The sequence below is a fragment of the Schistocerca gregaria genome, unplaced genomic scaffold, assembly GCF_023897955.1.
Source record: "Schistocerca gregaria isolate iqSchGreg1 unplaced genomic scaffold, iqSchGreg1.2 ptg000583l, whole genome shotgun sequence".
In the NCBI taxonomy this organism is placed as follows: Eukaryota; Metazoa; Arthropoda; class Insecta; order Orthoptera; family Acrididae; genus Schistocerca; species Schistocerca gregaria.
The window spans coordinates 1,702,060-1,712,889 of NW_026061973.1; the positions used below are offsets into that span (position 1 = coordinate 1,702,060).

General features: G+C 41.5%; 1 non-coding gene across 1 annotated transcript; it reads right to left on the reverse strand.

Moving 5' to 3' along the window:
* Positions 1-1,140: 1,140 nt before the first annotated feature.
* Trnat-ugu (transfer RNA threonine (anticodon UGU)) lies at positions 1,141-1,215 on the reverse strand. Its single transcript has one exon. It is a non-coding gene; the product is annotated as a tRNA-Thr (tRNA).
* Positions 1,216-10,830: the final 9,615 nt, after the last annotated feature.

Below are 10,830 nucleotides of genomic sequence, written 5' to 3' on the forward strand. Positions count from 1 at the left end.
GTTCTCATACAAATGAGCAAAAAAGGGTACATTTGAAATTCTTTTTGAGACAATGAAAATACATTCGAAAGATCTGTTTGGGAATTACGAGTGATAATACTATGAGCTTAATTTTAGATTTTCAATAAAAAATGGCGCCCGTAATTATGATTTGATCAAGGGCCTGCGAGACTGGAGTACGCAGAGCGCGTGCAGTGTGGCACCTCATATGTTACCTGAATTCAAAAATGGGTAACATCAGTTGATACTACATTATTCCTCTGAAATTGAAAATGGATAACATCAGTCGATAAAACATAAAATTTATGGGAGCGTATACCTAACCGCAATGAAACAACCTTAAATTTAACGATACAGTGCTAATTCGAACTTTGAGTTCGATTTTTGAGGGTTTGTTTCACTCCTTATGCCTACACAAAAATTAGTTAATATTAACAAATGTCATATTATAGCTATAAGTTCCTAAGAAAAGTGTTTACTTTTAGGGGTCAGAGGTAGATGTTAAGAGAACGAACCACTTTTAATTTATGCTGCATGCCGTTCTGAGAAAATAGTTACCCGAAAAAAATGTGTTCAAAGTTTAGGGAAAACATTTAGTTATATTATTACTTCGATTTGCATGAACTGAGTGTTACATATATATTTTTAATGTCGCTGAAAACGAATCTGAAGTCAGATTTTCAATATTCAAAACAGCTAATCCAATACGGAGGGCAACCGATTATGTTTTGACCAATTTTTACCAAAAATGTATTTTCGTTATTTACGTTTAGTCTGCAAGTCAAGGAGTATTTATCAACCCTTCCTCTACCTCTGATTGTTCCTAGACAGCAACTTCCTGTTCTTCTTGGCAGGAAAAGCCGATCTGTCAAAGCTGGATATGCAGCACTCGGCAGCCTGCACTTGATATTCGTCCGTATTTTCGGTGAGTATGTTTGCATGCATTCTGCAGTATGAATCATTTTGAGCACGTGCGACACGGGACGAGTTATCATCTACATCTATATGGATACCCTGCAAAACACATTTAAGTGCCTGGCAAAGGGTTCATCGAATCACCTTCACAACTGATAATTAATTGAAACCCTCAGCTGCCGACAGGTGTTGTTGATATACTTCGATGGGGACAGCTGAAAAGTGTGCCCCTACTGGGACTCGAACCCAGAATCTCCTGCTTACAAGGCAGACGCTCAATCCATCTGAGCCATCGAGGGCACACATGAACAGCACGACTGCAGGAATTTATCCCTCGCACGCTTCCCGTGAGACTCACATCCCCAACCGTCCACAATCCGCATACGTAATGTACTTAATAGGTATTTGTCCATCCACTCATTACTGGCTCACACTAAGGTGACGATTCCCGTAAGAGTTCCGGCAACCTGTGCGCATTCGCACAGACGAAGGTCAATGGCTGGGTAACGTTTAACCATAGATATGAAGATAGTAACTGCTCTCGAAAGAACAGGCGCCACTGACGACCTTGCAACTCTTCTAGAATACATGATAGACCGGCCGATGTGGCCGAGCGGTTGTAGGCGCTTCAGTCGGGAGCCACGCGACCGCTACGGTCGCAGGTTCAAATCCTGCCTCGAGCATGGGTGTGTGTGATGTCCTTAATTTAGTTAGGTTTAAGTCGTTCTAAGTTCTAGGAAACTGATGACCTCAGATGTTAAGTCCCAAAGTGCTCAGAGCCATTTGAACCATCAGTCCCTATGTTTACACACTACTTACAGTAACTTATGCTAAGGACAACACACACACAACCATGCCCGAGGGAGGACTCGAACCTCCAACAGGGGGAGCCGCGCGAACCGTGACAAGGCGTTGGACACATGGCGGGTACCCCGCGCGGCTCATGGCAGCCGTGACACTGCTTCAAACAATGGACTGTAGAAACTTTTGTAAAGCACGGATTAAAAAGAAAAACTTTCTGTTCCAAGAGTCTAGACAAGTACACCTTTAAAAAATGCAACTACAAAGAAATTGAATTTTCGAACGTTTTGAATGAGAACCTGTCCTTATGGAACACCGTTGATCAAATGTCACAGGGATTATATACTCAGGTTTCACATGTGGATTAACACTTTCTAATCAATATCCGGAATGAGCAGGGCTTAAAACTTTGAAGAGTTAAATTTCAAGGGCCGTTCTCTTGTATGCAAATAGTTTCACAGTAGAAATTTCTCTAGTTTTATTTATTAATATATTTATTTATTTTTTCCTGTAGGTAAAGAAGGATAGCATTGTGAGGAGGGGGAAGGGGGGGGGGGAGGAATCTTGCATCTCCCACCTTGGTATTCTCAGTACAGAATTTTTATTCATTACGAGATTCTTAGCCACTTGCAGAAGTGATTTCGAGTGATTCTGCAAAACTTTTCCTTTAGCCAATCGTAGCAACTATAGGATTCCGTTCCTGCTGCATGACATGTCTCGGAACTTAAACTGACCAACTCATTTGCATAAAGAGCTAGCTTATCATCCGCTTCTTTACTTGCGTAGACCGTTCATGGTCTGCAAAGAATTTTTTTCTTTAATCGTTTTTTTATGTCTTTTATAAACTGCAACACTTTCTAAACTTTCTAAACTTAGCGCCGTTGAAGCATGGTCTTTTACTGAATGATCAAAAAGCAATGCTGACAGCTGGAGTCCAAGGTTTTTGTTAATCAAGCCGTTTGTATTCTTGTGGTGATATCTCCGTACAGTCTTTCATTCCCTAACGCATATTTCTTTATATCTAATTGAGAAGTGAAATACCGGTTTTCATAGATGCAGATTTGAAATATTTTAATATAACGCAATAAATATTTCATTAAAATTTTCATCCCCTTATGCTCGAAGTTCCAAAACCAGAAAAACACGTAGTTTTTAAAAATTGTAACATATTAGCCGAATACGAATTGTCAGATATATTTAGCAATCCTTTCATAATGAACCATTTTCTGAAACATCTCACACCCTTTAGGGGGTTGGGTTTCAAAAACAATTAAACACGTATTCTTCTATTTAGAGCCGAGGAGCCAAATTCAAATCTTCATCCATTTAATTTTAAAAATGCTTTCATAGTGAAATATTTCATAAAACATTACATCCCCTATTTCACTCTATTAGTGAGTTAAATTTCCAAAAGCAACGAAACACATTTTTTTTACATCCAACCGAGATGTCAAATACCTATTTTCATAGATGTAGCTATGAAAATGCTTCAGTAGTTCTTTAATAATGATTTATTTTCAAAAAACCTTCACTAATTATTTTATCCCCCAATGGAAGAATTTCGGAAAATGCTAAAAACCTGTTTCTTTTTTGTATCTGACTAAGACACCAAATGTCAATTTTCGTAGTTTTGTAGTTATAGCTTCAATAGGGACATGGGGACATATTTAAAAAAAAAGACTTTCAACCCATGTTTCACCCCCATAGGAGTGAAATTTCGAACAATCTCTTCTTAAATGATGCTTTCAGCGTAAGATTTACACCTTCATCAAATTTCAAGTCCGTATACTTTGCAGGTTGGGCTGGAAGGCTATGGGTCAGTGAAACCTGTGCCCCTATTGCACCTTCTTGGAGGTTGTAGTTCCAAAAACAGTGAAACACGTACTTTTCAATAACACAATATTCATAGATTTCGCTTTAAAAACTCTTTCGCACTGAAATACTTTCATAAAACATTACATCCTATATTCCACCCTCTTAATCGTTGAATGTATCAAAAACAGGTTTTCATATATTTCATGAAACATTTCATCCTCTATGAAATGGGGTATGGTAGTGACACACCAAAATCACAATAGTAATCCGTTGTAGTTGCTACATATTTTATTACAATCAAAAGCATTATAAAATCACAAGGCCAGATCAGTTGGACAAATAATAAATAAATTTCGTTAAGTGGAACGAGACCCGTAAAACTTGAAATTTGAATATGACTAGGTATATATACTTAGGTAAAGCTTTACTTAAATAGCACAAATGTCCATAAAATTCATAGCAGAACTCTCACTACTTGCAATCAGGGGAGAAACAGATTAAGCGTAAGAATACAGATATTTAACGTTCGGCTTGCCAACTTTCCTAAACAAAACTGTATAAAAATGACTAAAACAATTAAGGGGGTCTTTAATTTTGACTAAACGGACCTTCAAATTTACTTACTCAGTTGATTAATCAACAATATTCTTAGAATGATTACAACTAGAACATGACTATATGACAATACCCTTAAAATAAGGTTGCTTCAATATTTCGTGTGAATTGGCGATAGACGCGAGCAGACCAAGGATTCAAATCAATACAAGAGATCCACGAGGCAGAGAATGACATAGAAATATACTCAACATGGCAATGCAATTGAACTTTGGATGCTATAGTTCAGCACCGGAAAGAGGGAATCACGCAAAAGTGACAACATAACCCAAGATGTAAAGGAGAGGACATGGCCTCAAATATCTCTCTGCCGCCGTGGTGCTCTGCTCCCAGTATGCTAGCGTCGACCGCTGCCAGTTATCTCTAACACAACACACATCAAGAGCAGACAATTTTCTGAGACATAAACTACACAACCCTATCTGGAGAACAGGTGAGCAATACAACTGGACTGAAACCAATGAGCCTCCGTGAGTTACTTGGCCAGTGCCAGCCCTTAAACTTTGATTAATAAGATCGCTAAAAATCATACCGAAGTTAAGATGACGAGACTTATCTCCAGGTTCGCCATATTAGTGGCAGAGACAATGAATTGGCGACGCTCTTATCCGTATGTTCGCGGCAGAGTCTGGGGAAGGCAATGGCCACGTGGAGCCGGATCTGGGGGTCAATTTCCTTCTCTCCGAGACACCCGGCTTCTTCTGCGACTTAGCCGGCAAACAGGCCGAGGACCCCGGGTGGGGACCGATTCGGCAGCAGTTGGCGGATGGCGAGGTCTTCGGGGGGTGGGGTGGGCGGGGGGTGTCTTGTGTAAAGGGGAAGACAACCGTGGTGAAGGGAAGGTCTGTATTCCAAAGGAACGAGTTAGCATGGCACTCAGATATTTCCACGATTCGGCGGTAGGGGATCATTTGGGGTTCTACAAGACCTTGAACAGAGTTCGGGAACACATGTTTTGGCCCAACCTATATGGCGATGGCATGCGATTTGTTGGCAACTGTGTCCAGTGTAAGCGCGGTAAGCCCGATGTTGGGCCGCACAGAGAACTACTACAGTCGGTTAGCGAGCAGTGTCCTCTGGACCGCGACTCAAAGATCGAAACATCGATCGACGGAAACTGGCGCCAGAAACGCACCAGCTCACTCTATTTCATCCCCTTAGGGGTTGAACTTCCAAAAACACGAAAATACGTATTTTCTTATTTGTAACCTTGAAGTCAAATACCAATTTTCGTAGATATAGCCTTAAAAATACTTCCATAGTCCTTCCATAATTTTTTATCTCAAGATAAAATGTTCACCTACTATTTCACCTCATAGAGGTTAAATTCCCAATAATACTGGAACACATATTTCTTTATTTCTGACCTAGAAACCAGATACAAATTTTCGTCTGCCTAGCTTCAAAATTACCTTAATAGCTACATGTTTCAAAAATCCTTTCATTTCCTGTGTATCCCCCTTAGAGGTGGAATTTCGAAATATGCAGTATAAGCGGTATAAGATCAACAACCTTTCCAAATCTCAAGGTTTATTTTCCTTGGCGGTCTGGACTGTGTGAATTTCATAGTAATGGCCTCCACACACACACACACACACGCACACACACACACACACACACACACACACACCACTAACAATGCCACCACCACCTCCTGGGGAAATTTCTGCAGACGCCCTTGTTCCACTGCAGTCATATTTTGCCGACGACCTACATTTAGCAGCGTGGGAGGGATAGTGTCGTGCAACAGACAGTATACTCAGTAGACAACGAACTGTTCGTTGTGAAATCAGGGACATAGGAACCGAGACTGACACAGAAGGTGCTGAAGGTGAAGCACACTAGACTCGTGTCTACCACGGCTTCAAATAGTATCGATTTACTATGAACGGAAGTTCCGAAAAGTGAGCAAGTAATTTTACAGTAAATTCAGTACCGATGGTGAGGATATACAACGAAAAACATTTCTATAATATTTCAGAAATAATGAAACATTCCACTCAAGTCGCGCGGCAGAAAACGCAATCGATATGCTTGCACTTAAGACGGAAGGCCCCACGTGCTTACGCAGGCTTACGACAGATCGCAAAATTCGGCAGTAGGCGTAAGCCAACCTCTTGTGCTGCCATCTGTTATTGATGCCAGGCATCAAGGTCTCAGTAGTACGACCATCCACTGGAGAGTAGTTTGCTTTGTAAGCACTCCGTCTTCAGGCCACGAGTGACCTACTGGGACAGCACCATCCGACCGCCGTGTAATCATCCGTGGAGGATGCGAACAGGAGGGGCGGGGGTCAGCACACTGCTCTCCCGGTCGTTATGTTGGTATTTTTTGACCGGAGCCGCTACTATTGGGCCGAGTAGCTCCTCGATTGGCATCATGAGGCTGAGTGCACCCCGAGAAATGGCAAGAGCGCATGGCGGCCTGGATGATCACCCATCCAAGTGCCTTCAACGCCCGACAACGCACTTAACTTCGGTGATCTCACGTGAACCGACGCAACCTCCGCGGCAAGTCCGTTGCTGCAGATATTTTAGAGTAGTTGTTACGTTTCATAATTATCTAGTTTACGGGGAAAATGTAAAAAAGGCGATTGTCACCGAAGCTACAACTAATCTGAATTTCTGGTTAGTTATCAAGTGGTCTTATGTGCAAGCCTGATTTTTTCATCCTTTGCGGTGGGAATGATTCAAACCCGTCATGTTCTTCTTATGAGGTGTTCTATTTATTTTGCACACAATGATCGTTTGTAGTTGTGTTGAGTTACCACCTTGATAAATTTTTGGATGGCGCACGTATCATAACTGAGATCTGCGCTTGCGCTTAATGGCTGAAGGTCAATTAGCGTAATGAGTAGTAGCGAATGTTATAGTAACATGTTTGTAAATTATTTCAGGTAAATTACCTTAGTAGTGTAATATTATCAGTATACCAGTACAGTATGTGGGCCAATTACGTTAGTCATGGAATACTATCCGTATAAGACTATGTCACCTTGATGTCCCGGAATTTGCTTCAATTTTGGAATCCACGAAAGAACTGGAAATTTTCCTTTACACAGCTTTCCATATAATTTCTATTACAGTGATTCAGTCTTGTCTGTCACTCGACTTTTCTGACTGTGAAATAAATTCTATCGCTCATGTGCTTATTACCTCTTCGTGTTTCCATTTGCCGATATTGCGCATAAACACATACATATCTCAACGTTGCTATGTACATTGATGGAACGACACACTTTTCTGTGGCGACACTGCAGTTTAGAGATAGAAAAACCGATCAGTTAAAACTACATGGGTATTTTAGTTCTGAATAACCGATGTCTTTCGGTATTTGTTTGCTCTCGGTTATAACAAGTATCTTTTTATATTTTCCTGATAACCACGTAAAAACAGATATACCAATTAGCCACAGTTGTCGTAGTAAAATTTTTAGTTTTCAAATAAACCTTTTTTAAAAAAGACGAGTAATTTTTATTCGTAAGATTTCCATAGCTCTTAAATACTGCGTTATTACAGAAAAAATGGGAAAAGTGATGTATGCCACTTTAATAACACTGCTGATAGAAACGAGCAACAAGTGAATTGGTCCAACATTGCCGAGACAATACTGTGCCTGTTATACAAGCAGTGCGCGAGAATGGACGCAGTTTCTCGCTGTTGTCGAACGTCAGTTGTAACACAGAATGGCACCATCTGGAAGCCTGGAAGTATTTTACGATATGCAGTACGAGTGAAGCACAATGGTCGATTTGGTCGACTTGCGACATCATACAAGGAAAAAAGTTAAAATTTTACAAATCATTCATAGTTCGGGATAAAAATAGAAAGTGCCTGATCTGCTGCCTGTGTCTACGATATCTGCTTTTAGCCGTTAACAGAGAAATTAAAACGAAAAAGAGAGTTCTCCTGCCGCAGTTTTCACTCTTTATCGCTGGATTATACGAAATGCCCGCATAGTGCTGTGATAACCGATTTAAATATAATTTTTGAGCAGAGTTCTAAAAACTAAAATCAGTAGGATAATACTGGCAGTTTTCTGTGGTATAGAAGTACTCGCTATATTTTGAGAGAAACAGCGAACAGCGGACAAAGTTTTATTGGACTATTTAATTTAAAGAAATTAGAATTATATTAATACCGTCAGTTGCTCACGGGCGTTGATAAATATCAACGTGGACAAGTGAAAATGTGTGCCACGACCGGGACTCGAACCCGGGATCTCTTGCTAAAATGACAGACGCTCTATGCATCTAGGCCACCGAGGGCACAGTGTATGGTTCGACTGCAGGGACTATCTCGCGCACGCCTCCTGCGAGACTCACATTCTTACCTTGAATGTCCATACACTACAGTCGTAGAGTCCCACTCCAACACACTCATTCCTCGTGGAAGACATGTCCATATCCATATAAGTATATGGTTCTGGCAATACCAGCCATGACCTTCTTCTGTGAAGATGCACAAGTATTCCCCGAACTGTTACGGGACTTGGTAAGAATGTGTTCCACGAGTAATGAATGTGTTGGTGTGGGACACTACGAATGTAGTGCGTGGACATGGAAGGTGAGAATGTGAGTCTCGCGGGAAGCGTGCGCGAGATAGTACCTGCAGTCACACTATCGTCTGTGCCCTCGGTGGCTCAGATGGGCAGAGAGCCTGCCATGTAAGCAGGAGATCCCGGGTTCGAGTCCCAGACTTGCACACATTGTCACCTGTCCCCGTTGATATATATCGACACCCGTGAGCAGCTGACGGTATTAATATAATTCTAATTTCGTTCTGGACGGCTGCAGGTCATCATAAATGTATTTGACGTTTTGATTCCATTTATCAAGAAACTGAGAAAGTAAAAATTTTTATCTTTGTTTGATTTCTACGTTTACAAGAGGAAATAATGTAAATAAAATACTGAAAATCGGTTATTACAAGAACTGGTATTGTGACGGGCTTTAACAATTAGGTTAAAGTGAGGCTGGGAAACTGATAAGAGCCGAAAACCAGTTGTTTGAGCGATAACCGACATTCCCACTGCTGTTGTGAGTGGTAAGATTGACGCGCAAGCACATCTAGAACAGTTTCTCAGAAAGGTTACTGCAACTCTGATGTTCTCAAAATGAACGGGCCAGCCATTGGCGTCCGCGAGGGGGAAGGGGAGGGGGAGGGGAGGAGGTGGGGAGGGGAGGATAGGCAAAAGGGCACTTTCACCCGTCGCCCCTAACCATCCTTGGAATCTGGAGTAAAGAGTTTTTATTCGTTACAGTATACTCATACTCTTCCAGATAAGAATTCTCCACAATACTGCTAAACCTTAGCTTTGACCAGTTGTAGCGCTTATAGAGTTAGGGTCTTGTAGCTTGATGCACCTCGTAACTGACCAGCTGATTTGTACACAGAGTGCCAGTTTCAGAATCATGCACTCCAGCCCCGATGCGCCTTCCCCCCTCCCCACCACTGGAAATATTTCTGCAGACTCCAGTCTGCCACTGTGCATATATTTTGATAACATCCTGGTTTTAATAGCATCGAAGGAACAGCATTGTGGAGTAAAGGGTAGACCTAGCACAGACCACACCATTCACAATGAAACGCATCACTTAGTAGATGGTGAAGTACTTTGAAGCTAGCCAGATAGAAACAGAACCTCCTGGCACTGTATCTAACCCAAATTCTAATCTTACACTAATCTCTTGTATGTACCTACCACGCCCTCAAAGAGCCAACGATTTACTATTATCAAAAGTTCCGAAAAATGAGGAAGAAATTGACCCACACTTTTTTCCGTTGTTCATTATTTCGATTACCCCATAAAGGGAATGGACTTGTAGCCACAGGTTACACAAGCGATAAATGGTTTAAAATACATAAAAAGAGATGACAATAGGAAACGATTTTTAAAAACACAATGATGCGGCTTTTACGATTTTTACAGGAAAAAGAAATGGATGACAAAATAAAGGTTTTTCAAAAATATGCTGGTGGACAATATTGGGGATTTTTTATCTTTATAGATGACTAGCGGAAAAGCTTGGTGTTGACCAGGCATTTATTTACAGCTGTGCGTCCACGTCCGTACTATGCAGCGTCTGGCCTTGTCCTGAGTTTTTATGACGTATCTCCTGAAACATGTGTCGTACAATGATATAATTTTGTAGGTGCATTCAGCGTCATATGCGGATACTGTCTCCAAAATTTATTGCGAATATAGTAGCAAAGAAGTAACAAATTTAAATGTCACGAATGCTGTGATCCCCACACACTTGGGTGCAACCAATGTACACAGGTTGCTTGGCTCGATCATTATGGCTACCATCACCGCTGGTCGAAATTGGACCAGCTGTGTCGACGTAGTGAAAATATAAATGTGCATAACATGGTAAACGTCCATTCTTTCCAGCCATCAGACCTGATCTACGATCAAAAATATCATGTAAAAGTGGTAGGGGCAACGGCCTTGCCGCAGTGGATACACCGGTTCCCGTCAGATCACTGAAGTTTAGCACTTTCGGGCGTGGTCGGCACTTGGATGGGTGACCATCCGGGCCGCTATGCGCTGTTTCCATTTTTCGGGTTGCACTCAGCCTTGCGATGCCAATTGAGGAACTACTCGACCGAATAGTAGCGGCTCCAGTCAAAGGAAACTACCACAACGAGTGGGAGAGCCAGCTCCTCCTCCACCCTCAGT